Consider the following 25,622-nt stretch of genomic DNA (forward strand, 5'->3'; position numbering starts at 1 on the left):
GAAGATGGAGAAGTAGAGTCACAAAATGGCCGCCGATCATCTATTGAGGTCCCCTTGCACACCATATAAAATCCAGACCTGGCTTGTAAAGTACATGAGTTCCACATAAAAGGAGTCGTAGGCCACCGTGAACAGTTCCTCGAGGTCGCCAGGTGTAGTTCAGCTGGAAACTCCTGCGGGCACGGTGAGGCAGGCAACAACAAAGCAGGCAGCAATGACCGGGGAAACAAAGTATCTGCCATTGAGCAGGAGAGCGATTGATCCGGAGCGCCGGGAAAGCCAAATGCAGACACCAGTGTAGCACCGTTATACCCAGTCGTTGCTTCCCCGCAGGAGGACCACAGCACTGGCAGACTCACGTCTTGTTGATCACAAACGGGGCGCTCACGGCCCGCAGCAGACAGTGTAGAGTCGAACCGCTCACTCAGCGTTTGCAAGCCGACACACAATTGCAGACGAAAGTCCCGCAGGGCAGCCAGAACGGAGCCGTATGTCAGCGGAAGCTGCGTCCCCCCAACGGCAGCAATCCGGGACGGCACTGGGGAGCTGGAGTCTGGTAGAGGGAGGGCGAAGCGGGCAGCGGGCGAGACCGGAGCATCACCCCCCAGCAGCGAGCAGGCAATCAGCGCCATGTTTTACCGTTGAACGGTACCGTGGCCAGGGGGGGGATCGTGACAAGGAGGCAATTCCCAACAGGTCTGCGCCGCAACAGGTGAAAGCCAGCAGTCTCTTCCCCTCCCTCAGGCTCTCTTTGCAGCCGACTAGACCATAGAAGAAGGGGGTCTGCAGCCTTCTACAGCGTGGTCCACAGAGCGGGGTAGGAGACCCGCCACACCGGGGCTTACCCTCTGGCTCCAGCCCATCAGATGCAGGGTACAGGAGGTGTCCGGGCGTCTCTCTCCCGGCTCTTCTGGCGACCGTGCGTGGCGTGAGGCGGGATCGGGACCTCGGGCTCAGGTTTGCACCAGCGGGTCCGGTGACTGCAACGATTCCAGGGGGCCGGCCGAGGCCACAGTAGAGCAAGGGTCCAGGGCGGGGAACAAAGGCACCAAAAACTCCGGCATCCGGGCGGGCTAAGACTTCGGGAAAGCGGCGGCGCAGTCAGCGCGTCGTCGCACGCGTTGCACCTCGAAAATCGGCAAGGATAGGAATCAGGATGATAGTCCGAGGCCAAGGGCCGACGGAGCCGGGCGCTCAAGCGACTGCTCCGGTCGCCATCTTGGCTCCTCCTCGTGTCTCACATTGTTGCTTCTAATTACATAGGGTGAGACTCTAGTTCTTCAAATTTCTTTTTTCTGGACACTTTCTTACTTTTTCCGCATTCACAGGTGAAGTGTTGCCGTGCGCCATTGTTGCTTAACTTGAATTCTATTCAAAGGAGCCAGGCTGAGTCTGCCTAGCCCTCAGTGTCCGTGGCAAAAGTAATTATTTTAATGTGGTTGCCGATGCATTGTATTTGTGTCTCCCCAACCTCGGCCTCAGTTCCGCATTATGTGCAAATCACTTAAACTCCTTGTCGCTGCCTACATTTGCTTCTGGTTGCCCATCCACCTCCAGCGTGTCACCGCTTGCCCCTGTCACGTGGTCACTAGGGACATTGTCAACATCTTTCAGTTAGCATGAGCCCAGTACCCATGATGCTGCTTTTGCGCACAACACTACAAGTCTATTTTTGCAAGACTCCGTTTATGCCTTTCACATGAGAACTCTCTGCTGTGCTCGTTCTCTGCCTGTTCCTGGAGTTTAGTCTGAACATTGTGAGCAAGGTCGAAAAACACTAACTCCTGTTATTCTGTTCTGGTCAGGCCCTAGCACTTAGACAAAACATACCAATTCAGCTGTTTTCGCTTGAGAGTCGTACTTTGACATTATGGGGATGCATGTTTAGGTAACACACACTTGGACAGGGACCTTTCAAGGGAGAAGAGCAACCCGCACCTGTGATGCCGAAATACGATCTATGGCCTGAGGTATGGGGTCTGATGACAAAGCCCAGAGATCTTCTATTATATAGTCATACTTCTGCTTACCAAGGGGAGGGTGGTTAGGCCGTATAGTCCTTTATCCACTGTCTTTTTAAAATAACATCACCCTTTATGATATATGGCCTTCCTGCAATGCTAACTGTATTGATAATATGCATCTTGTTACTGTTTGCGGCACGTATACTGCATTTTAGTGCACGTTAGTTAAACAAAAATATTTTAAACTATCTTCGTGTCTCTGTCAGATCTTATTGTGGACAAGTATGAGAGTGTGAGCGAAAAGGTGTGTCTTGTTACCGCGATTCCTGAGAGATCCATGAGTGTTGAGTTCTGGGGTGTCTAATTATTGTTTTTTCCATTTGGGAGTAGGAGAGCGAGTGAGACACTATAGCTAATCAGTCGTGGGCTTGTGGGCACTAATGTTGCAGGAAGGCTTAGCCCCTATACACTGAGGTCCCATAATCCTGCACATAGTTCTGTGTATGTGAAGAATCCCTGAAACACTTCCGCTAAACTCCGTTGCATAGATCCCCTCCTCCACCGACTCTGTTTTTTGGTGCAGTTTTATGTAGTGTGAACACCAGCTGGTATTGGAGAGCTTTACATTAGCACCAGGTACTTTGTTTGTGGCAGTTTTTTATAGCGCCAACACCACCCAAATGTATTGGTGCGTTCTACATTAGCGCCAGTTACTAATTTTGTGTAGTTTTATATAGCACCAACAACACCCGAAGATATTGGAGCACTTTCCATTAACAACAGTATCCCTGACCATCAGTAGGTAGTGTCGGTCAGCTCTGCGTCTGTCGTCGGCAATGTATATACTGGAAATTACATCGTGGGACCTTCATAGATGCCACTAGGGCATGCTGACGTTAGTGCTTTCTTTTTCCGTGCCAGCCTAAGCGCAGATCCAGAGAGAGCTACCCTTTAGCTATTTTTTGGATAACCTTTTTTGACTTTTGTCAATATTTTTTCTGAGTCTTGGACTTTTGGTGATTTCAAGATGTCCCAATGTAGGACCGGATTCAAACCCTGCAGATCCTGTCATCCGATGATGTCCATGACGGAGCCCCACCTCATGTGCCTCTGGTGCTTAAAGCGCGACCACGACATGAAGTTGTGCTCCGAGTGCCGTGCCATGAATCCAACAGCTTTCTGGGAGCGGGTCCAAAAGCTGTTGGAGGCCTGACGCTTGGCTCCATGTCTTTCCCATTCTCTGTCGAGAGGAAGGTCTCAAGAACAGTTGTGGAGCCTGCACTACTCAATACCATTCAAAATCTTCGGGATGGTCAAGTAAGCACAAGAAGAAGTCAAAGAAGGAGAGCCATTCTTTGACTTCACCCTGTCCATCATCTGACACGACGGGGAACACAGAACGGTGCTCTAGGCCTCCGTTCCTGAAGCCTCTTTCCGAGATGACTCCCCACTTATCTGGGAGTCACAGGTTCTCCTGCCCAATTACGCCAGTTTTATGAGGCCTTGCATCTCATCTTTGGGCAGTCTGGCTCTGCTGGTGTGCCTATGAGCCCACAGAGTCGGTTGGGGCCGTCAGGTCTATGATGCCGTCCACTCCGGCCCTGGATTCGGAGGGCCCCTGTGGACCCGTTCTCAGATCCGGACCGACATTGGTCGTTCCACTTCGGCTTTCCCTGACGCTGGTCCCAGCAGTGACTCTTCTGATGCCAACTGTGCCCCCAATCCTCTTCCTCGACTTGGACATGGAGCCGGAGCGATGTCCATCAACGTCGGCTCTCACGCCAGAGGGAACATTTGTCACCTGTGTTCGTACCCAGTGTTGATTTTGTACCAGGATGTGGTGAAGTTGACTGGGAGGGGCCGCTGGACCCCTTAACAGGCCAGCTTGAAGATCCCATGGACTGGCGGGTAGACCTGGGTGAGTCCAGTGGGTTGGACACTTCCAGTGACACTGGCTTTCTTTCTCACCCTACCTATAGAGGAGGGGACATCCTATACAATGATGGTGAGAAGGAAATCCGAAGTCCTGGACTTCGCGCTACCTTTGTTGGCAGTCAGGACAAACCTCCTGATAGAGGTGATTCAGCCTACAGCTTCTACATCTGACCTTCTGTTGCCTTATAATGCAGCCCTCACTGATGTCCTTCCGGGCACTTGGTCCACACCCAGCACAGGGGCTCCTGTGGACAGGACAAATGCCCGCCACTTTCGCCCCACTCAGGGCGACCCAGCGTTCCTTATGCAACATTCTTCCCCTGAGTGCTTGGTGGTCCGAAGCTCATCTTCCAACGGCGCGTTCCCTTCTGCTCCGCTAGATAGGGAATTCAACATCTTGGGAAGAGGATGTTTTCTTCCTCCAGCTTGGCATTGTGGTCGGTCTATACTGCTTGCCTCTTGGGCCAATACTTCCATACCATCTGGTCTTGGGTTGTGCAGGTGCTGCCTCATTGCCCAGAGGAGGACTGGGCTGTTCTCTCTCAGGTAGTTGCAGATAGGAGAGATGCAGCTAAATTCACCATTCGTTGTGGACTGGACACCACAGACTCACTGGGCGAACCGTTTGCCTAGTCGGTAACATTACATCACTACGCCTGGTTGAGGACTTCTGGCTTTTCAGGGGATGTCCAATCTACTCTGAGGAACGTGCCTTTTGATGGCATTCACCTTTTCCACGAGAAGGCCGACTTGGCGCTTGAGCGCTTCAAGGAATCTCGGGCTACAGCCCGATCCATGGGCCTCATGGCTACAACCCATCCCGTTTCTGGATACGGAACGGGCGCCGCAACCACATCCTGTCCAGCCAAGCCATCGAATCATGCAAGTTGTTCTACCCCTGCGTGGTTGTGGACATGGGACCCAGTGTCCTCGTGGATCAGGGAGCTAGCGGTCAGGCAAGTTCAACCTTTCCCCCTTTGCCACTGCCTCCCAATCCTCCTAGTCCAACGTTTCCACACCATCATTGGCAGGATTTGCCATCACCTCCTCCGCTGGCAGTCCATCGCGTCGGACAGGTGGGTTCTACAGAAGTTCCTTTGTACATACTTTCTTTGGCCCAGCAGGACTCTGCTTTGGGCTCTCTTAAGGGTTATCTTTCGGCTATCCCTGCCTTTCCGAGACTTCCAGATCAGAGCCTCTTTGTTCAGATCTCTCATGGTCAATAGATTTTTGTTAAGGGCCTTACTCACTTGTTTTCCCTGTCTTCTTTCATAATGCCCCAATGGGAATTACATTTTCCAACTCTTAAGACTGCTTTCCTCATTACCATCACCTATGCTCGCAGAGATAGCCAGCTCCAGGCTCTGTCTTCTAAGTCTCCCTATCTGTCTGTCCATCTAGATGAAGTGATGCTTTGAACAAAAGCTTTGTTCCTCCCTAAAGTGGTCACGCCCTTTCATGTAAGACAATCCATTGCTCTTCCCACATTTTATTTGCCTCTGCATCCCTCCAAGGAAGAGAAGAGACTCCACGCCTGGACCCCAAAAATGTTTTGTCTTTTTATCTTGATCATACCAAAGACTTCCGGGTGGACGATCAACTCTTTATTGGCTATGTGGGTGACAACAAAGGTTGGGTAGCACAGAAAAAGACTTTCTCTTGAAGGGTTGTCCTCTGCATTAAATTGTGCTACGCATTGGCAAAGAATTAACCTCCTGTGGGGTTACATGCTCACCCTACTAGAGCAACAGCGGCAACCACTGCTTTAGCATGTGGAGTCCCAGTCCTGGATATCTTTCAAGCGGTAACGTGGACATCTCTGCACACGTTTACCACATGCTACTGCCTGGACTTCCAAGTTCGGAGGGACTGGTTCTTTGCCCGTTCGGTCCTCCAGTACTTCCTTGTGTGGTTTTGGGTCTCAAACCATCCTCCGGGGGTTGGTATTGCTGGAGTATCTACTCTAAAGGTAAGAAATCTACATCTAGAATTCTCTATCAGATGAGTAGGTTACTTACCTTTGGTAACAATGTTGCTGGTAGAGACAAATTCTAGTGGGGAACGTGTTGTTGTCTGTGAAAGCAGTAACTTTCCTTTGAATAAGTAGAGTTAGAAATAAAATACGTATTTTTCTTATAAAACTGGTATTTGGCAGGAAATTAGTTTATTACTGCTGGAGCGCGCTCTTTGAGTTATGAGCTGTTTTCACTAATCTATGACTACATCTCCCACCTGAGGGAGTCTTAGACTGCTCGTTCACATCTACCACTGAGAGTCAAGTGCGGAAGGAGTACTTGGCCCAGTTGATTAGGATCCATAGTAGGCCAGGCCTGGGGACATCAGGCAGGGCCAGCTCTAGGGCGGTACGATCGGTGCCCCCGTGTGTTGACTTGGGGTGGGGGCATAATTTTTTGCGAGCATATAATAATTTTTAAAACACCTGCTGCCGCATTCCGCTGCCACGTTCCTAGCATCAATTAAAATGTCAAGATAACACCGGTGATTAATCCTCTTCCTTGAACGAGATAGGAGGTTTGTCTAGTAAAAGTTTTAACTCATCATAAAGTAACGCAGTAGGTTAAAATTCCTGCTGCTAAGAACGTGTACCATGCAGATCACAAAGTGCATATAATGTAAATAGGTTACTGCTTCTGCAAGAGAGATCCTTTTGTTACTTGTGGTTTATAAGTCCAAATCCTTATACAGAACATTGAGCTATTAACTGTCATCAAAGAGCTCCATTCAATCTGCATATGTTAGAGCTACATGTTTTTTTCCAAGTCTTTCACTATCTTAATCTTGCCAAAAGGGATCATTTGGGTAGAAAATAATTCTTATTATTGAAGAATGTTTTATATCCTGGATTTGTGCTTTTCCAGAAAAAGGACTCTTAAACTATATTGCCTACCAGTATCGTGGACATGTGACTTCTACACCTTGTAGCCCTGTCTAATGTAACATTTCCTACACACTGATTTACACTCATATGATTGTCTCTGTGCAATGTGTGTGTGATGTAAAGTGCTCTGACACCTTACACTGGTATGAGTGGTGCTACAAAACTAAATGAATGTGAGCGTCGGTGGTTATAGAGACTTGAGGGGCACTGTTAAAGGGTGCTAGTGAGGGAATCCGTGGCAGAGGTGGTCATTGGGGGGCGCTAACAAACGTTGTTGCACAGTGCGCCACCAGTGTTAAAGACAGCCCTGACATCAGGAGTAAAAGTCCTCGACCACCATGGTTGGGACCAGTAGCCCCTGCGTAACCCATGGCCCTCTGAAAGGGGTTCTGACAAGCAGATAGTGCATCAGATTTCAGCAAATGTTCCTGTAGCAATTGGCCCACTGAAAGATAACCACAAGTTTATAATATGTGATACAAGTCCTGTGAACTTATTAGATATGGATCTCCTATTTATGATGAATTGCTTGTTTTATTGTATGCCGGATGGCATGGCAATTTAACCCAGGATGAGGATTCAAAGTATAAATTAAATTGTTATAGTAAAAAGTCCATTTGTTCTCAGGTCTCACAAAAGATCATTTGCCTCCTGATCTAAGACATATAGTGAAAGAGGAGGTATGACACTTTACTGGTAAAGAGATAGAATTGATTAAAAGTGCAGAGCCAGTGAGGATTACATCGAAACCTAATGCAGTTTACTCTTGAACTCCCCACTACAAGCGTATGCAGGAAGCAGAGAAGGGGATAAAACCGGCAATTGAAAAGATGTTAAAGCTGGGCATTCTGAGAGAAGTGCTTAGAAGTTTATGCAACTCTCCTGCGAAGGGAATTAAAAAGCCAAGTGGAAATTGGAGGGTGGCCCAAAATCTCCAAAAAGATTAATACAATTGTAGTTTAATATTGTCCTTTGATACTGAATACTTCTGTGATATTGTTTCAGATTCCTGCGGATGCAGGATGATACACAGTCATTAAGTTATGCCAAGCATTCTTTTTCCATTCCTCTTCATGAAGATAGCCACTATCTTTTCGAGTTCCGATTCTTCAGTAAAGTGTTTATGTAAAACCTCTCAATCTTTAATCGGATACTAAAGGAGGATTTGGAAAGTCTGCAGCTGCCACATTTCTAGTGCAGTATATCAACAATCTGAAGGTAGCATCTAAAAGAAAGGAAGATTACAAGTTGGATCCAAATGCATTCTTGAATCATCTTGCTGACAATGGTCATTAGGTGTCCCTGAAAAAAATGCAGTACTGTATGAAAGGAGTGATCTATTTGGGTCAACCTATTAAAAAAGGGCTGAGAAAAGTATCTTAAGAATGCATTTATGGAATCCTTTGAATAGATCCTCCAAACACACAGAGAGAAGGGAGAATGTTTTGGGGAATAGCTGTCTACTATAGGCAGTGGGTTACAAATGTTTCCCTTATTGGAAAGCCTTTATTGAGGCTTACAAACGGCAACGTTTCTGATCTGATGTCATTAGATGACGAATGCATTAATGCCTTGCAGGAGCTCAGAGACGAACTCTGTACCGCACCTGCTCTAGGAATGTCAAATCATGAAAAAGATTGTTATCGATTTTGTCATACAAGAGAAGGGTGTGCATTATCTGTTCTTGTTCCAGAGCATGGTGAAGTAAGGCAGCCTTTCGCTTACGTCTCGGCTACATTAGATCAAGTAGCCACTGCATTTCCTGGTTGCCTGAAATCAGTGCCTGCTGTTTGTCTGTTAATTCAGTAGAGGAAAAGGATTATGATGGGTTACACACTCATTGTGCAGGTCCCTCGTTCAGTTGCGGTCTTGCTGATTCGTACACAAACTCAGCATTTTACAAAAAGGTAGTTGCCTTAATAAATATGAGCAAAATATTTACACGGCTGATGATATTACAATCAGAAGATGCAATACTCTGAATCCTGCAAAGCGTTGTCAATTACAAATAGGTATAGTCACAATAAGGATAGTGATTATGAATGTACAGATGTAATAGAGTTGTGTTCCAAACCAAGACCAGACATACAAGATATTCCACTTGATCAGACTGATCAGATTTTATTTGTGGATGGTTCTTGTCCGAGAGACCATCATGGCACATTGAAATTGGCATATGCAATATGCTCTATATCAATTATTGTGGAAGTATCATACTTGTGTGTTGTCACCTCAGCATCAATTATTTACACTGCTTGGAGGTGTTGTGCCAGATGGAACCCTTATGTCCTGAAAAGATCGGCGTAAATTGTGTGTAGGGTCAAAATGTTGACATTGTTAATAGGGATTTTCTAGTGAATATACATTGAACTGTTGATTTGTTTAGATATTTGAGACATCCCGACTGTATTTATGTATCTTTGAAAATGTTGCACATCAGTGCACCTTTGAGCACTGCACCATCTGCACTAATTTTAATTGTATATGACACAGTATACCTATTTGGAGAATAAATGGAGTAAACTCGTTTCATTGTTAAGAGAGAGAGTAATATTGACTGTATAACAAAAGAGTCCCACTGAACCGTCTATTTTGTTCTTGCTTTTTACCTTGGTTCAGCTATTGGGTATAAGGATTAGGGGGCATATGTATCAACATCACCATTTGCGATTCTCAAATAGCGATTTTTAAGGAATCGCTATTTGAGAATTGCAAAACGGGATTTATTAAAAAAATTGTAAACTTTTTGCGATTTCTTAAAATTCCTTAATTGCGATTAGCAAATTGCGAAATCGCAATTAAGGAATACCTGCCCATTCATTCCTATGGGCCAGGAGACCCATAGGAATGTATGGGAAGTAATTCTCAAATTGCGAATCGCAATTTGCTAATCGCAATTTGAGAATAATTTCAAAGGTGCAAGGGTGTCAAGATGACACCCTGATACACCCCTGAAATTAGCATGTGTGGTCATATGGCGCACATACATGCCCTAAGGGCATGTATGTGCGTCACGTGGCACTTTGTAAAATTACAAAACGTGCATTTTTAAAAGAAATCGCAAATTAACACCAACTAGTAGTTGGTGGTAATTTGCGATTTCTTAAGGATTAATCGCAATCCTTTGGTGAGTGTTACATTTCATTTAAGAAATCGCAATTTGCGATTTCTTAAATGCTTACGCAAACTTAAGAAATCGCTAAATTAGCGATTCCTTAAATTTGCGTTGGGAATTTGCCTAATACATCCCGTTTTGCGAATTTTTAATCGCAAACGCTGTATTTTGCGAATCGCAGCGTTTGCGACTAAAAATTCGCTTGATACATATGCCCCCTAGTCCTCTGTATTATTTTTGAATTCAGTGCATGGATCTGGAAGGGGAATAGATCAAGATCCAGCTTAAACAGAATCTGATCAAACTGATGAAAATGAAGCCGAACATCAACAAGATCACACAGAAGATCAGACAGAGAATCAAACTACTCAACATCAAGAGTGAAGCTGAAAATTCAACTTTCTAGCACCCCCATTGTAATAATTCCATGTAAACGAGGTGTAGAATGAAGATGAATGCTTTATTGATACATTTCTTAGTTGTAGGTAAGTATCAAGTATCGAGCAGTACAGACCCGGATATAAAATAGGTCTTCAGTACAGAGTAAAATAGAGAGCCCCACCAGGAGCAGCTTCCTTGCTGCTCAGCCCATTCTCTCAACTGACATACCAACATTCTATTACCTCACCACGCACCAACATTCCACAGTACATCTATACTGGCTGAGCAGCAAGGCAGAGAAGCAGGAAAGGTGCATTACACTAAAGACCAGTATACTAAACACCTTCCCCCTTTAGTGAACAGCAACAAAAGAATTATGTAAGAAGAAAGCATTGTACTAGCATAAATAAACATAGGAGTAATATTGCTGCCAAAACACGTAACAGGACAAATTAAGCTTTTAGAGGAAAATCATGCAATAAATCCATAAGAGTAAAAACATTGCATTAATTAACAAAAATGACATAACACTCCTCTTCCCCTTTTAACGGAGAAAATGAAGAATAGTAATAGTAAATGCAAAACGCAAAACAATAATTTCAATAAAAGATAGATCTTGCCATAAAGGTCTAAAGAAGAAACAGAATAGATCAAGGAATTCACAAAAATAAATAAGGGAATGTGAGAATAAGAGTATTTCCACCATACGTGCAGCAAAACTAAAACAAAGCAAAGATGAAAACAAGAACTTGACATCAGGGTTTCTAGCAAGACACACCAGTTGGCCAGACTAGCATGAAGATGATAAGCAGAGAATGTCAAACAATGAAAAGAATTAGAGCAACAATGAAAAGAAAAAGCAGGGATGAAAACTACCCTCTGTTGTACTTTGAAAATAAGTCCAACATGACAGTAAAAAAGTGTGAAATCACGCACAGGTACCATGTGTAAAAGTGACAAACACACTCTGTCATAAATACATAGTAGTAGATCCTACGCACAGTGGATTTGTAAATCCAGCACCGTAAAGTAAAAAAACAAGTAGAAACACTGAGGGTGATATTTCCACGCACAAGTGAATATCACATAGCAAGTAGGCTACCAAAACGTATACTTCAAAGTGATATATCCACGCACAAGTGGAAAAAACACATAGCCAGTTTGCTATTATAACGTATACTTTAATCAACGACAGTGCCCTTACTAAAACTTGCACACAAAAAAACACTGTAAGGAATCATGTAAAAACAAATAGGTGACAAATCCACGTACTGGTGGAAGGTCACATAGCCAGAAGGTTATTACAACATAAACCTTGTAGAACAATATAGGTGACAAACCCACTACCAGTGGAAAGCCACATAGCCAGAAGGCTATTACAACATAAACCTTGAACTAATTGACACACAGTAAATATGCACAGGTGGAGTCAATAAAGAGAATCTCGCTCCAATAACTCTTGAAATAAACAGTGCAAATGTAAACTGTTAAATATTGAAATAGAGATTAGAATAAACAAGATGTGCATCATCAAGAAGAAAATAAGAAACAGGTTAGCAATGAGGATTACATGAAACACATTCCAAAGGCAAACTAGTAAACAAATTAATTCCCTATGAGGAAAAAAAATGCATTTTAGAAATAAATAACTTTCTTATTGAATAACATGCCCAGTAGATGGTGCTCTAAGCACAGTATAAAGAACATAGGTGACTCTCATGACATTGAATGAGAAACCACAATGTAGAACATTTTTAAATATAACAGTTTCTCGACTTCGCCGCACAGATGGCTGAATAAACCCTTGATGAATGACCCAGTTCTAAAGTACTTCCTTCAGTATTGCCGTATTTTGAAGTGTTCAACATTTGTTTACTTCGATTGTTGACTAACGAATGTTACTTGGAGTCCTGTAAAGCTGCAGTAACGTTTGATGGCTAACGATAGAATGTTACAGCAAGCAAATCATTTATGAAGCACACTCACCACAAAGCAGTGACCTCGAGCCCATCCTCGTCGCCAAATGTAATAAGTCCATGTAGACGAGGTGTAGAATGAAGATGAATGCTTTATTGATACATTTCTTATTTGTAGGTAAGTATCAAGCATTGAGCAGTACAGAACCAGATATAGAATAGGTCTTCAGTACAGAGTAAAATAGAGAGCCCTACCAGGAGCAGCTTCCTTGCTGCTCAGCCCATCCTCTCAACTGACACACCACACTCAGGCATACCAGCATTCTATTACCTCACCACGCACCAACATTCCACAGTACATCCATACTGGCTGAGCAGCAAGGCAGAGAAGCAGGAAAGGTGCATTACACTAAAGACCAGTATACTACACCCATCGGAAAGAATTTTGTTGGGAAGAATGACAATCAAGCTGTTCCAGACAAAGGTGAGAACAGCATCAGGAAAGTGTACATCTGAAGCTGAGAATGAGCATCATGGAGATAAGTGGCCTAAACCTATGAGATAATGAAAGTGAGTGCACAACAAAGTCAGGAGACCAGAACCTATCAGAGAAGATTCTGAACTACAGAAACGACACACTGATCCACAGTAAAGGTGAACATCTAGCAGATAAAAACATCAACAAGAGTGAGAGTGCCCAGCAGAAACTATTCAGCTCCTTAATGGTCCCACTTTGTGGACAATGAGTCAGAGCATTATGACGTGGGAGTCTATGATCCGACAGGATGCTGCCAATTTATTTTTGAAGAACAACTACTGTGAATGGATATTAAAAAAACTACTTTGAAGAAGACCAATACTGAATATTTGTGATCTAATCTTTCTGGTTTTTTGAAGGCTTAAAATTTTATGCACAATGTTTTATGGATAGTCTTTTGTGTTTTTTACCTTAGGTGTCCAGTTGAAAGAGTTTCTATGAACCTGTAAAAAATGGCATGAGTAGAATTATTGAAATGAGCTTAAAAAACAAATGCTTCTTGTATTCTGAAGACATCTGATGATTTACGTTTTGATTTTGTTCCCGTTTTGATTGTGTACCTTTAAAATTTGTGGGTATTTTTTGTTTTTTACTTTTACCTAGTTGTTTTAGAAGGAGTATGTCCGAGTAGGAAGAAATAATACATTTGACAAACTGGTATTTCTGCACTTTTCTCCCTACTTCTGTTTCAAAAGGTGTTACCTAGCTTTTACCTCCCCTTTCTTATTCCTTGTCTGTAATGTATTTGCTGATGTTTTCCGTGATCAAGAGTTCGTGCACTGCACTGCACACACTACAACATGTTTTTGGAAGCTCTTCCTAAACTTGAGGGTTCCAAATCTTTTTCTAAGCACTTTTAGAAAAATATGCACTCTACCTTAAGGGATTAATGCACTAACAATGTGTTGATATGTAAGTTGAGTGATGAAGAGCATGAATTTATTAAATATCATATTGAGAGAAGGTGAGAGTAAGTAAAAATTGGAAAGAAACTAGAGATCTTGCGTAGGAAGAAGACGCTGAAGAAAAATGTAGATATTTGGGAATGCATCGTAGCTTGAGAGTTGAGCAAGAAAGAAGAGGGTATTGTTTATGGTGCATGAGAAATCTCAGAATTCTGAAAACATTGAATATGTTGGTAAGAGTGAGTGTAATGTGAGTTACTGAGTTTTTGAAGAGTTGTTGACTTGTGAAGAACCAACTTTGAGAGGTATTTATTATGTTTGTGGAAAGACTGCCTGTTTTAACCTCCCCGTAATTGGGTGAGAGAAGCTGCTGTATTGCTCTGGTCTTTTCAAACATAACATGTAAATGAAATGAGCGTAAGAAGTGATATGGGTCTTAAAAGATCAAAGTATAGTTTTGTGCAAGTTTTGACGGATGTGTTTGGTGTTTTGATTTCCCCTATTAGTGTGGCTTTGAATGGTGTGAAAATTAGAAAGCTGTCTACAGGTTGATTGTTTGGCTTCTAATACTGCTGGATTACAAACATTAGATAACAAAAAGCTTTTGGATATGTTTGCGATGATTAGGGAGAATGGCCTTGCTTTAGATATTATTTTGGCAAAAGAAGACTAAGTCTGTTGTGTGTTGATGGTTCAACAATTTAGCACCTTCAGACCAGATAATAGTCCACTTATTAATAATTACATTAATAGTATAACTAATGTTTTGCATGTCTTTTAGGCTTTAGAAGAGCATGGGTTGGGGAATTCTTTGGTACATGGTTTAGTAAGCTTTGAAAGGGTTTTAGAAAGGTTGGTGAATTGATCGGTAGCATTGGTAGTGATGCTTTAAAAAATTATTATTATTGTTTTGTGCATAATTGGTCTTATCATTTTTTTAAAAACTTTATTAAGGAAATCTGTTTGAGAATGTATCTAAATTGTGGGTGTGTGAATAGCATAGGCAGCATCACAAAGAAAATGAAGAGGTGTGATGTTGAATTAGAGATGGTGGTCTTAAAGAGCCATGTTTTGAGATGAAGGCCTTTGAAGAGTTGAGACGCAAGAAATTGAAAACAATGAACACTGTTTTGTAAATAGAATAGTGGGGTTTTGATGATTGATAACTCAATCAATGGGGGACATTAAAGATGGATTTTGTTTTAATACACATTTTGCCTAAGATTATGTAACCTCATGAACATATCCGCACAAAAACATAAATTCTGCGCTTGATAAAACTGTGTTTTTCTGTGCTTTGTGAACTAGGCCCAAAACTAGGTTCTGACTCCTTTGTTCCTCAATGCAGCCATGTTTTAATTTCTCATACCGACACCACACACAGAAAGGATGTGCATTAATGTTCTGTATTAATATGCTGTACTTGAAAAAACCCGGAGGAAGTCTTTTGCTAATTTCAAGGCTCTTCCTGATAGTGATAATAAAGCGTATTGATTCCTGTGACTTCCAATGTTTTTGTCTAGGTTTGTAGTGTCACCTCTGACAGCACTAGAATAGAATAGGACATATTAGTATTCATTCAGGGGTTAGTGCTAGGATGATGGTTGTATAGGATGATGTATAATCTTGTATTGTGATTTGACTCACTTTGAAATCGGCACATCGTGCACAGTTCTCCTCCCGCGTGAAGCGCTAAAGGTCGTCGCCTTCTTGTAGTATACAGCAGGGGCACTCGCACCTTCTTGCAACAGTGAGCTCCTCAGATCCCGGAACGATAAATTTCCGTGGATTCTTCATGCTCACAGCAGCATAGCACCCAGCGCGTCTTTTCAGAGCTGAAAACTGTGCACAATGTGCCGATTTCCCCTTGATAGAATCATCTATTTAGGCAGCTGAGTGCCCCTAACTCTGTCACAACCTTTTGGTGCCACAGAATATATGATCTAAAAGGATCAATGAGCACAAGGTGCTGAATCTCCCATTGATTAGGTGGCTGCGCGCCCGTATATCTTTGACAACCTTTGTGTGCCAATGCGATTACGACCACAGAGGGTTTGACTGCCCGTCCAAGAAGATTTTCAAGAGCTACAGGAGTTAGCAATAATAAGCATCTCTTATGATATTGGAATCTAAAGTCTAATAGACCGGAAATCATTTATGATATATATTCTAACTCAATACCCATATTGGACATCTAGTTGTCTCCTTTAACAAGATAGAAGAATAGATCCCGTGGGATAACCTCACATTCAAAGATTAATAAAATTGCTGTTCTCATACGATGACCAATGATCCTGTTACGGAATATAGAGAAAGATAAGACGGTTCCCCTGACGAAGGCCTACACGCCGAAATGCGCGTCGTGTTTTCATCGACCGCCAGCCTCTGAATTGTTTGCCAACACATCAACTCTTTCTCACATTTTTTATCTTGTGTATAGTAATGTCAATTGTTGTCTCGGTTATAATTTAAGATTCATATATTTGTTTCTTGTACATATGTGCTTGTGTCTATGTGGATGTATATGTTTTGTATATGTTAGTGATTTTGTATTAATTACAGTACATATGTGAAAGAAAAAATATCAAAACATAAAGGGAAAAAAGAAAAAAGTAAGGAAAAAATATGATATAAGAATACAAAATAAAAAATAGTTTGTAAGAAAAACAATCTTTTCCAGTCATGTGTACATTTTTATCTTCAATGCACTCTGATTTTCAATTTGTTAGTCTTAGTTATGATTTAAGCCTGACATAGTTTTGTGATTCATTATCGTAGATCTTGTGTCTAGCCTTTCTCTTGACCCCTTTTAGTATGCTACCCTGCCACAATGGCATCCACTCTGTCAACTTCCTCCATCTGCCTATCTGCTGCAAGGAGCCCCCCCATGCATTGAAAACCACCTGTGTAGCCTGCAAAAGGGAGCGCATCCCCCTCCCACCATTTAAGTTCTCCAATACGGGGATGGCACCCATTGCTCACCGCTTGACTGCATATGCCGGGTCGCTGTGGTGGGATGTGTAGTGGTCAGGAGGTGAGATGCGGTATAATAGGAGTATATATATCGGCCACAGCAATACCACCACCATACTTGGATTGAAAGCAGGTTCTGAGGGCAATGTGGGCAACCCCTCCCCCCAGAGGAAGCCTCCCAGAGTGGCATCTACTTGTAGAAACCAAGACCGAGGAATAGTGAAAGGGTAAATTTGCAACTGATATAACAGTCTAGGCAGGGAGACCATCTTAATTATCGCTGATCTGCCCGTCAACGACAGCAGTAAGAGTGACCAAACTCGTACCTCTGACCTAACCTGCACCAATTTGGTCACAACTAAACTCCGCTAGCCAGAGTCAGTTCCGGTCCCCACTCTGAATGCCCCTCATAGCCATTAACCTGGAATAATATGGATTTAGAGACATTCATGTAGAGGCCTATGGTCTCACTGAAAGTACATAATCTGCATGATTCGGGCTCAAAAGATTTTAGGGCTAGTAAGGAAAAGCATGACGTCATCAGCGTATAGGGATATCTTGTCGGACGGCCCCTCTACCCGCTCAAAAGCCCTCACCTGACCCAAGCAGCCAGCGGCTCCATGACCAGTGCAAATAATAGTGGTGAAAGGGGGCACCATTGCCTTGTCCCTCTACTGACTAGAAATGGGTCAGAAAAAGCCCAAGTAATCTGTACCGTTGCCGAGAGATCCTTAATCAGTAGCCAGACATAAGAGAGAAAGCGGGGCTCAGATTCAATTTTGGAAGTAGAGCAAGCAAGAAGACACAGCTGACAGAATCAAATTCTTTGTCAATATTTGCCAGAAGCACAGCCACCAGTCTCCCAAACTGACCAGCAAGAGCTAAGGCATGATATACCTGCCTCATATTGTGGCGCGAGGCCTGATTGGGTATAAAGCCCGCCTGGTCATGGTGGACCGAGTTTGGCATGTACTGTGCTAGTCTGTTGCCCAGGGTTTTGACCAAGAGTTTCTCCTCCAAGTTCAGGAAAGAAATCGGATGGTACGAGGAATGTTCCTTTGGTGTCCGACCCGGCTTAATTAGAACCACAAACTCTGCACGATGCCAGTGCAGCTGGAGCACAACATTCTGAAGTGCAGATTGAATCACCACCAATTAGTGTTTCCCTAACAGAGGCATAAAGGCTTTAAGAAATCCCCAGGCGAATCCATTAGGACTCTGAGCCTTTCCATGCTGCATTCCCGTAAAGGCCAGTGAGAGCTCCTCTTTAGTAATTACCCCATCCAGCTGGGCATGAGCAGCATTGGAAAGGCTCCACAGAAGCAAGTCATCTATAAAGGCATTAATCTGGTCTGGCAGGAGTACCTGTCTCTGGGTATATACTTCTCTAAAGTACTGGGCAAAGTTCTGTGCAACTGTGCAAGGGCTCTCCAGCAGCTGCCCCTGCGAGGTCTGGATTGGTAGGCAGGGAAGACTGATATTGGGTGGCTTGGCATAGCCTGTGTAGCATTTTTCTTGAATTGTCCCCCCATTGTTTCGCCCTCCAGGTCTGCTTGGCTTTTTCTAGGAGCAACTATTGGTACTACTATTGAACGAGTATAACTGTCTCTGCATCACGTGGCCATCAGCAATGCAGCCCCGGTACTCAAGTGTCTGCATCTGTGACTTAAGGTCCATAAGACCCTGTACCTGAGGCCAGCGGTCCCCTGCACAGTAACTGATATCCACTCCATGATGCATTGGCTTAATGGCCTCCCACAACACCATTGCTAGGACACTGTACCAACATTTAGGGTCAAGTACTCTTCTATGGATTGTGCGATGTATAAGCGATAAGCAGGGTTTTGCAGATACCATGGTGAGAGGTGCCAGCAAAAGGGCAGTCTTCCCAGCCACACATGGAGCTGAAAGGCTATCTGGTAGTGATCAGACAGCCCCCTAGCTAAGATGTCAATGTCTGATAATCTATTAGCATATACACTAGGGAGCAGACAAAAATGAAGATGAGACAGAGAGCTGTGAACCGTGGAAGGGTATGTGAACCTTTTCTCTGAAGGATACAGTGCCCGCCACACATCCACTAATTGCAATACAGAGGCCATGGAACGGACTCTGGAAGACCTCACCCCAGGTAAGCCACCGATTCATTCCAATCCCCCCGTAAGCACTGAAAGGCCCCCAGGTAACTCACCCCACAGTTGCACAACTGAATCAACAAATGTCTGCCCCAGAGGCGGTGGTGTGTGTATATATAGGAGGTAAGGGACTCCTCATATATGGAGCCCATCACTATTGTATACCTGCCATGGCAGTTGATCCATGTCTTAAGAGGCGTAAAGGAAATTGTACGGCGGATCTGTATAGCTGCACCCCTGGACCCACATGTGAAACCAGAGTACAAAATTAGATTGTTACCATATCTGGCAAGGAAGGGAGCTTTAGTACCAAGGAGATGCGTCTCTTGCAGCAATATAATATCAGCCCCCATACTTTTATCCTGTTTCAGGACTGCCCCCAGTTTAATCTTGTCAAGAACCCCCCAGGACATTATAGGTGCTTTATTTTAATCTGTCAGATAAAGATAACGTCAACAATAGTCATTTATTTGTCTCAGATGGATTGATTTTTTTGTCAACACATCTGTGTCTGTAACTATGGTGACTTTCATTCTCCTTAGAAGACTACGTTAGTATTTCCACAAAGAAAAAAATCCCCCTTCCTCTAGCATGTGCACATTGTTACCTCCACATAGTATAGAGGTCATAATGGAGCTTCACCATCTTGCGGGATGCTATGGGCATCTTCAGTGATCCAGAACTTCTGTGGGACATAAGCAGAGCTATGCGAGTTCCTTTGTGGGGTGATGGAGTTGGTTTCTGCAGCCCTTTTGTTATGACCTCCACTTTTAAAATATGCAAAAGTGAGTCCTGAAAGATAAATATTCAAATAATGATTCTATGATTCTGAGGATCTGCACAAAGTCTAATCTGTCAATCTCACTCAGAATGCTTAACGGGAAGAGGCAGCATGTCAAATTACCCTCTATTTCTCCTGATGACAGGTCACACTCTTGGTATCAGAGGAAGGATACGAAAATTATGATACCCTTCTTGAACTACTGCACCACTGGCCCTTAGTTGCAAAAGGTGGTGGAGAGGATGCAGAAATGCATCATGGTTAAGTGTGAACCTGTGAAATCCGAGGAAACCCCAGCAAATTTATTTCTGCAATAGAAGGATTGGTCACTAGAGGTAGATTCAGAAGGGACAGCTGAACTTCTGGACACAAGCGGTAAAATCATCAAAGAATAGATGATGGCCAAAATACGCTCCTAACCTTAAGGCTTGAAGGTCATGACTAGCCCTCGGTTTCTAAGGAGTCTAAGTTCTGTCAGTTAAATGCCAAGATGGTGACAAGTCACCCTTTGACATCCACAACATTTTCTCCAGGGCACATAACAAACCATATAAGACCAGCATTATCAAATGCCTTGCCAGGATGTACCCTTTAGTGGATTCTAAGAAGTAACTTTGATTAACCATATAGGTGTATATGTTAATCTGTGTAATGATTCTCACTCCCTGACAGAGCCAGTTGCCTTGTACTACAGGTGTATAAAGCTAATTATGAGCAAAAAAGGTTAGAACAGCAGCAGGAAAGGTTAAGAGGTGGAGAACAGGCCTGGGGTGCCTGAGACAGAGATTAGGGGTCCAATACAAGCCTTGGAGGAGGTAGCGCAGAAATGGTTCTGGTGCTATAAAGGCAGCATCAGTTGTGAACAACTTGCCTATCAACTTTCTAGTTTTAGAAGCTTGCCACTGTCTGTATCAGGTAACACTTCCTTTGCTTCTCTCACATTTGTTTTAGTTTTGTCCCTCTGCTACCTTAAGTTAGTTTTGCTTGCCTACTTGTTCTTTGTTTTTCCCTTTACCTTTTGTACTGCAATGTTTAGTTCTGTTTCACCCCTATTTGAGGGTGTATCAAGATTACCCTTGGGCTAGTCATCACCTTCTTTGGAATGCGCAGGTGAGATCTGAAAGAACTGATCAAATTCATGTTGATGTGGGGGAGGTATATAGGTCCAAGAGCCTGTCCTTATAGATATTCCACTCTCCAAATCCTCTTCTCCGAACCCTAAGATCTGCAATTTTTCTCACCAGATCTGTGTCCTCATTCTGTGCTCTACAGGCTGTGGTCAGTGCCTTGGGACCCTCATGGGTGAGTAGTGTGCACTATAAATCCCTGATTGATTGATTGATGCCACTCCACAATAATTTTGTCAGTGTCTCATTCTGTCCCAGTTTGCGCAATTCCTCTTCCTGCCTTTTTTTTTTTTTTGCAGAGTTTTATATAGCGCAATCTTGATTTGAATCCAATCAGGTATCACAGCGCTTTACATAGCACCAGTTACGTTACATGAGGACACACATTCATTTTTTTGTTAGGCACAGGGAGATTAAGTGATTTGCCCAGAATCACAGGATGTTTAGCTTCATTACCGAGACTCGAACCCAGTTCCCCAGGTCCGAGGTCGAGCGCCCTAGCAGTTAGGCCAACTCCCCATCTTACGTTAGTCTCCCTATCCATCTCCATTCTGTCTCCCTGGTTCACACCAACTTTTTTGTATCCCTCCTCCATAAATCCTGGACTCAGAGATCAAGTTTGAACCCCCGTCTTTCTTTTGGTTCCTCTCAGAAGCTCCAGTTGGGATTCTTTAGCAGAGACTTGTCACCCAGGGATCAACTGCAGCCAATCTTTAGCAGATGGGCTCGTGGGTGGAAGCATTTCAAAGAAGGAGATGGTAATATTGATACATCTGCACATAATATTGAAATCACATCACTATTATCAAATTTGCCCATCATCATCTTTTCATCAACCCGACTCAGAAATATGTGGTTATGCAAGCTCTGCGACCTAACCCTGAGGTTACTGATTGACCGGTCACGGGTGGGGTGGCACGTAGTCGGCAGACAAACGCGAAAACAGGAAACTTAGGTCAATCCCTCAGATAAGCACAGCAACACCACAATGGTCCAGGGAGGTTGGCCCCAATAAAGCTCATATGGCCAGAGGGGTGTGCACATTCCCAAAACAACAAAAAGTCAGGTGCCATATGAAGTTAGGAACAGACACCCAATAAGTTCACAACACATGCAGTGATCATGGACCTCTCATGCCGGACATCTGAATATGTTACCCGCTGGCCTCCATTGTGTCCACACAAGGTTGAGACCCATTTGCATTTGTTATCAGGGGTCTTATTTATGACTCCACAGGCAAGGCTGCATTCTTTTAGCAAAAAAGGATCTAATGAAGTACTTTATGATACCCAAAGAAATGTATAAAACCCTGTTCACATTGATTGTATTTTGAGACAGTTCTCAGACCTGCTTCTGTAACTGTGCTCCTGGCTAACGTGTTTAATTAAACCAACTATTCCTGTTTTGCCAAATGCCTCATGTCCTTTGTCTTTTCAAGGTAAATTCACATTTGAGCAACAGGGACATATCCATCTTTGGAGTCAAGGTCTAAATTACTTGTGAGGGAACCCTTCCCTGTTGTAGTACAATTACAATGTGGAATACGAGGCGACGGTTCTTTGTAAAGTATCCAGCTAATAATGTATCAGAGAAAAGAGTAACATTAGTTTCAACATTATATGATTTGAGCACTTACCCTCAAGGAATTGTAGGAGCATGAATGGCAAATTTAGCATTTTTATATATATTTTGTAATTAGACCTGGTACGATGTGGAATTTGAGTTTTTAGCATTTTAGACAATTAGTGGCAAATAGTACAATTTGAGCACACTTTGTCGGTTGCAATGATCCCCACCTAATAGGACAACAACGTTGACAATGTATTAAGGGGTTCCCCAAATAGTTTTGGAAAATGAGTAGAAATTGGTGCCTAAGGAACAGATTTCTGTAATTATTGTTCAGTTCATGCTGCATTTACTTGTACAGAACACCATAATGTTATTTGCAGGACACCCTGTCAGAACAGGAGACTACACTCTTGCTATCAGGAGTGATGTTGCATCATTTTAAAAGTAGAGCTCCAAGCTCTAAAACGAACAGATTGTTGAATCTGTGTTCCCTGGCACTTCATTGTAATACTGGTTATGAGACCTGGCCCAATGTTATTGTTTTATATACTTATCTCGGTACTTAATTTGAGGCGGTGGTTTCCGGTGCTCGGCACAGGCACTTTTGAGAGTCTGCAACTTGGTGATGCTGTTTGTCTAAACAGCTGTTTACTAATTGATATACGGTAACAAGCATTTGCAAAGCCAATAGGTCTTGCTTATGAGAGCTATTGGTTGTAGCAATGTTTTGTAGCCTTGCTGTAGAGCAGCACGCATGCTTTGCAGTGTGGCTAAAACTAATTTTATAAGGTGCTATGAGAGAGCCAGTGCTAATGTTTTTTTTTTCAAAAAGTGCATTAGCTCTGGATGTATCATAGTCCTTTTTTTAGTCATGCTGCAAAGCATGGCTACAAATCATTGCCAAAGTCAGCAATGCCTTTGCTGCACTACAAACGTCTCCTACAAATAGCTCATAAGCTACTGATAGCTCTACAGCTACCACTAAGTAGCTCTACCGTGTACAGTCCAGACTAATAACTTAGAAGATTTTGCTTGGCTAAATTAATATATGAGTATCAAAATTGAAAACTGTGTTTTCGAAACAAAAACGTACCTATTTTCAGAACTCATAAGCTGATGTTTGGGGGAAAATGATTGAATTTATAAGATATATTTAAAGCTGATATTTGAGTGATAAATCATGTAGCGTTGGGGAGACCTTTTACTAACATCAGTACATTGGTCCCAGGGCCATTGCAGCAATGGGTGTTATGTATTACACAGGTAAAGGCATTTCAAATTGGCAAAGCCGTTTTTACTTTATTGCTGGCCTGATGCATGGATGTGATTACTAGTGGTAAGAGGGCAGAGAGGCGTCACTAGTGGTCTCTTGTCTCATATGGTAACTATTATGACATTAATATGTGCAACTCAAGATGATTTTCAAGTTACACAAGTAGCTCTTATCGCAGTTAAGGTTGGGCACCTCTTCTGTACAGCTTGGACAAAAGGCAATGGCAGAGCCGGTAGTCTTAAAGGCAAAACCTATTGGCTTTGCCAGTGCTTTTTAGGTCTCAGCACAGCAACCCTGTCTGAGCAAATCAGTTAATCTCCTGATGAGTGAAAAAGAAGAAATATAAAATTTGACAATAAATCTTTTCACATAAAGAAATAAATTGCACTCATGTCCATGTCTTATTGGAAATACATATGGAAGCAGATAACATCTGTTTTCACAATTAAAGCAGATAACATATGTTGCCACAATAAAGATCCGTTTCAGAGGAGAAAAGTGTTCTTGAAGTGCTTGTGGCATAGTAAAACATAGCTACAAATGACAAAAGGCTGAACAAGGAGGACAGAGAAGAAGAAGAAGAAGAAGAAGAAGAAGAAGAAGAAGAAGAAGAAGAAGAAAGAAGAAAGAAGAAAAAGAAGAAGAAGAAGAAGAAGAAATAAAAGTAGTTCCCCAATCACGGAGCAATCAGCAGAAGGATTTCAATCAAGATGAGGCAATCAGTACTTGGTCCTTGTTCCAGCCGAAAGAAGAGGAAGTGAAGCCAGCACACACTGGCCAATTAGAAGGCCACAAATAAGAGTGCAATGAGGCCAATGAATGTTAAGCAATGGGCAGGCTGCGAGCCCCTTGTATACAATGAACGATATGCTTCAAGCATTTTTTGCCTACTCAAACGGCCGATTCGCAGAATTGGCCGTTTGCAAATGCAATGCAAATGCAAATGCCTTTCTGATGCAGCAAACCCTATTTTGCGATTTGGTAACCTGTTAACGCAAAATGGGTTTGCGATTCGCTTTTAGGAAGGGACTGGTTTAGGGCGTCCCTTCCCAATACCGAATTGCATCGGTATGTATGAACGTTTTGTGACCGAAATGCAGTCACAAAACATTCGCATTTTACCACCTACTTCAAGTAGGTGGTAACCAGTTCTCAAATGGGAAGGGCTCCACAAGGGACCCCTTCTCCTTTCTCAATGTCTGAAAATGCATTTTCTAAGAGCAGGCAGTCGTCCCAAGTACCACTGCCTGCTCTTAGAAAATCAAAGGAACATTTTTCATTTGCTCTTTTGTAAAGCATCCCGTTTTCCTTTAAGGAAGATGGGCTGCTTTACAAAAAAAAGATTTCTTTATTTAAAAGCAATCAAGGACATGGTGGTCTACTGACGCCAGCACTAGGGGGTCGCAAATTGCGACCTACCTCACTAATATTCATGAGGTAGGTAATTTGCGATCCCTTAGGAATCGCAGAAAGTGTTAAACACACTTTCATGCATTCCATTTTGTGATTTTCACAATCACAAGAATTCGCAATTAGGAAATCGCAAAATGGATTATTGATACATCTGTCCCAATAGCTCTTGCAAGGCAGAGTACATGCGCTGTCGCAAGCAAGACATAAAAATAACTAATACTTGCCACCCATGCCATTTTAGTTGCTTTTGGGGGTCCAGAATAATCTGAACTGTCACACTTGTAGAAGTGTGATGGTTAGTAGTTGCGTTGGTATTGTCATTGGCAGCGCTGGCAGAGGTAATGGGTGGCACAAGCTGCAGTGGCCTCCTGATAAGTGCCCTGGCACTTATTGTTTTTCCTTGTTTTTTTAAACAAATTAAGCACTGGCTGAGGTATTTCCAGGACCTGAAACAGAACTCACCTTTGTAAACATTTTGGAAGCAGAAACGCACATGCAATTTAGAAACCAATCTTAATGTCTAATGATTTATGGTGCCCCACAGTACACAACTGTCACAAAACTCACAATACACCCAGGATCACAGATCGCAGCAACACATGTAATAGTAATATCTTTTGTAAAAATATTTGACAATAGTGCAAACCAATTCTAGTACAACATTCAGGTTTGCGCAGACTGGATGGGTCTGGAAATCC

At 43.0% G+C, this 25,622-nt stretch overlaps 1 protein-coding gene across 1 annotated transcript in view; it reads right to left on the reverse strand.

Annotated features, from left to right (window-relative positions):
* The window catches only part of LOC146821397 (kinesin-like protein KIF28), a 777,435-nt gene that overhangs the window by 185,311 nt on the left and 566,502 nt on the right, over positions 1 to 25,622 (reverse strand). The gene's annotated exons all lie outside the window — the stretch shown is intronic.

Source organism: Triturus cristatus, chromosome 6, assembly GCF_964204655.1.
Source record: "Triturus cristatus chromosome 6, aTriCri1.1, whole genome shotgun sequence".
Lineage (NCBI taxonomy): Eukaryota > Metazoa > Chordata > Amphibia > Caudata > Salamandridae > Triturus > Triturus cristatus.